Genomic DNA, 4,368 nt, shown 5'->3' on the forward strand with positions numbered 1-4,368 from the left:
ATAAGATCAAACCAGCCACAACATTCCCTTAAGCCAAAGCCCAGTCCAGAGCAGGGCCCTGACTCTTCAATCTAGTGACATCTTGGAGAGGTAAAGAAGCTGCAGAGGAAAAGTTTGAAGCTAGTAGAGGTGGGCCCATGGGGTTTAAGGGAAGAAGCCATCTCCATAACATAAAAGTGCAAAGAGAAGGACGCCTGGGTGGCTCAGTGGTTGAGCGTCTGTCTTTGGCTCAGGGCATGATCCTGGGTCCAGGGATTGAGTCCTGCATCGGGCTCCCTGCATGGAGCCTGCTTCTCCCTCTGCCCATGTCTCTACCTCTCTCATGAATAAACAAAATCTTTAAAAAAAAAAAAAAAAAAAGTGCAAGGTGAAGCAAGTATTAATGTAGAAGCTACAAATTATCCAGAAGATTGAGCTAAGATAATGAAATTGGCTCCACTAAACACATTTTGAATGTAGGCAAAACAGCTTATGTTGGAAGAAGATGCCATCTAGGACTTTCTTAGCTAGAGAGAGGTCAATGCCTGGCTTCCAACCTCAAAGGACAGGGAGACTCTCATTAGGTGCCAGGGCAGCTGATGACTGTAGGCTGAAGCCAGTGCCCATTTACCATTACAAAATCCTAGGGCCCTGAAGAATTCTGTGCAATCTACTCTACCTATGGTTTAAAAATGGGACAATGAAGCCTAGATGACAGCACATCTGTTAACAACATAGCTTACTAAATATTTTAAGTATTAGTGTTGAGACCTACCACTCAGAGAAAGGAGATTCCTTTCAAAATGTTACTGTGCATCAACAATGTACCTGGTCACCGAAGAGCTCTGACGGAGATGGACAAAATATTTTAATGCCTACTAACAACATTCACTCTGCAGCCCATGGATCACGGAGTGATTCTGACTTCCAAGTCTTATTAAGAACTATATTGTGTAAGATTCTAGCTGCCATAGACAGTGATTCCCCTGATGGATTGGAGAGACGTAGGTTGAAAACCTTCTGGGCAGGATTCACCATCCTACCTGTCATTAACATTTCGTGATTCATGAGAAGAGGTCAAAATACCAACATTGACAAGGAGTTTGGAAGTTCAACCCTCATGGATGACTTGGAAGGGTTCAAGACTTCAGTGGGAGAAGTAACTGCTGATGGGGTGGAGCAGGAGAACTAGAAGTGGAGCAGTGGGACTGACTTGCTGCGATCTCATGATAAAACTTGAATGGATGGACTTGATTCTTAAGGAGCAAAGAAAGTGGTTTCTTGAGATGGAAACTTCGGATGAAGATGCTGTGAAGATTACTGAAATGATAAAGGGGGAAGCTGGATGGTTCAGTTGGTTAAGTGTCTACCTTCAGCTCAGGTCAGACCTCCAGTTCCTGGGATTGAGCCCCGCGTCAGACTTCCTGCTCGGTGGGGAGGAGTCTGGTTCTCTCCCTGCTCCTGTGCTCGCTCTCTTGCTAATAAAATCTTAAAAAAAAAAAAAAAAAATGGCAAAAAGAACTGAGAATGTCCTATAACCGAGCTGATAAGCAGAGACAGGGCTAAGAGGACTGACTCCCATTTTGAAAGTTCTACTGCAGGTAAAATGTTATCAGAGGGGCACCTGGGTGGCTCAGCTGGTGAAGTGTCTGACTCTTGTTTCCACTCAGGTCATGATCTCAGGGTTGGTCGTAAGATCACGTCTCCAGTCGGGCTCCACACCAGAGGGGAGTCTGCTTGAGATTCTATCCCTCTGCCCCTCCTATCATTGCCACACACTGATGCACACTAGAAAAATAAATCATTATAAAACTATCAAACAACATTACAATGCTACAAAGAAATCTTTTGTGAAAGGAAGAGTCAACAGATACAGCAAACTTTGTGGTCTTAAGGAATTGCCCCAGCTACCCCAACCTTCAGCAACCACCATCCTGGTGAGCAGCCATCAACACGGAGGCAAGACCATCTCAGCAAAAAGATTATGACTCGCTGGAAGCTCTAATGATGGTTAGCAGTTTATAGCCAAATTTTATTTTTTATTTTTTTAAAGATTTACTTATTTATGATAGGCAGAGAGAGAGAGAGGTAGAGACACAGGAGGAGGGAGAAGCAGGATCCATGCAGGGAGCCCAACGCGGGACTCAATCCCGGGACTCCAGGACCGGGCTCTGGGCCAAAGGCAGGCACTAAACTGCTGAGCCACCCAGGGATCCCCTATAGCCAAATTTTAAACTAAGGTATGCAAATTGTTTTTTTTTTAAGGCACAATGCTATTGCATACTTAATGGACTGCAGTATAAACATAACTTTTGTATGTACTGGGAAACCAAAAAATTCATGACTCACTTTATTGCAGTATTTGCTTTATTGTGTGTGGTACTCTGGAACGGAACCTGCAACATCTCCAGGGAATGTCTGAGCAGACCCTGACCTCAATGCTTTCATCAGTCACCACAAGCAGCCTGGCTCTTCTTCCCCATTCCTATCCCATACTCCAAACTCAACATTCCTTCCTGCATGTTTCTACTCCAAACCAATGTCACATTCTAGTAGAAGCAGGTAAGTAAAATGCTTAGTGTGCCAAATAGCAGAAGAGTATTCCAACAAATGGTGCTGGATTCACTGGATATCCACATGTGAAAGCACCAAGGTAGACCCCAACCTCACACCATACTCAAAAATTAACTCAAAAGGGATTAAAGATCTAAATGAAAGAGCTAAAACTACAAAACTCTTAGAATAAGTATAAATCTTTGTAACCCTGAATAGGTCACATTTCTTAGACACACCCAAAGCACAACTAACTAAAGAAATAAGGTACACTGGGTTTCAAAATTTAAAACTTTTGTGCTTCAAGACCATAAGAAAGTGAAGATGAGAGAAGATATTTGCAAATTATGAGGGACCAAGTACCCAGAATATATTAAAAAACTCTTACAATTCAACAATGAAGGGCAGCCCCGGTGGCGCAGCTGGATCGAGTCCTACTCTGCATGGAGCCTGCTTCTCCCTCTGCCTGTGTCTCTGCCTCTCTCTCTGTCTCTATGAATAAATAAATAAAATCTTAAAAAAAAAAAAAAAACAATGAAGACAAAAACTCAAAACATTAGCAAAGGATTTGAATAGACATTTCTCCAAAGATATACAAATGGACAATATGCACATAGATGTTTGGCATCATCAGTCATTACTAATGCAAATTTTGAAATGCCAATCAAAACCACAGGTACCGGTTCACACCAACTAGGACAACTAGAACTAAAGTCAGGTAACTATGTAATTAGGAGGATGTGGAGAAATCTGAATCCTCAGATATCACTAGTGGGAATGTTAATACGGTACAGCCACTTAGCAAAAGTCTGGCAATTACTCACTTATATGACCCAGCAATTTCACCCCTGAATACTGAAAAAGAATTGAACATAATGAGAACTTGTACACGAGAGTTCACAGAAGTGTTATTCATAACAAGGTAAAAAGAAACAACCCAAATGTTCAAGTGATGAACTGAATGTAGTGTATCCATACATAAAGGAACCAAGTGCAGATGCATGCTACAACACCGATGCACGCTACAATCTCAGAAACATACTAAGTTAAAGCAGCCAGTCAAAAGACATTGAATAGCCCCATTTAGGGTAAATGTCCAGAAAGAGAAATCTAAAGATAAAAGCTATTGTTGCTCAAGGCGGGCGACTTGGGGAAATGGTACGGGATGGCTAATTGATAGGGAATTTTTGGGGGGTGGTGAGTTATATGTTCCAGAATTCAGTGGTGATGGTTGCATAACTTTTGAGAATATACTAAAAACTAAGTGTATACTTTAGAAAGGCAACTTTTACCTCAGGAAAAAACTGTGGAGGAATTCAGAGAGAATAGTGAGTGACAGGGACTGTGTTTTGTAAGTGTTCTATTTTAAGTAGGGCTGTCAAGAAAAAAAATCTCAAATCGAGGAGCTGGAATGACCAAGTAGCAGTTAACATTAAACATTTAAACTCCATTACCAAAAGTGACTCGAAATATACTTTCTCTAGCTTAGAAACGTAGGGTCTACAATGCAGACTAAATCCTGAACTTTAAAGGATGGCTGATCCCCTTGCCATGGTTTATGACGAAATGTAATATACTAACAAAGAAAAAAAGTGTATTTCAATGCTTTAACTTTGGTAAATACTCAATCTAGCTCTGCAGCCCCCTTCACTCCAGGTATGTCTTAACAGAGGACTCTGGAAACGTTCCTCCAACAGAAGGTTCCCCTGCTGAGTACGGTCCTCCTACAGTGGTGGAGGCATGGCACCAGTTAGCCATTTTCAAAGAGGATGAAGATCAAGAATAAAAACTACGGTGGTGGGGTGTTAAAGAATAAAAACTGTTAAGACCGCAAAA

The sequence above is a fragment of the Canis aureus genome, chromosome 22 (assembly GCF_053574225.1).
Source record: "Canis aureus isolate CA01 chromosome 22, VMU_Caureus_v.1.0, whole genome shotgun sequence".
NCBI classification, from domain to species: Eukaryota; Metazoa; Chordata; class Mammalia; order Carnivora; family Canidae; genus Canis; species Canis aureus.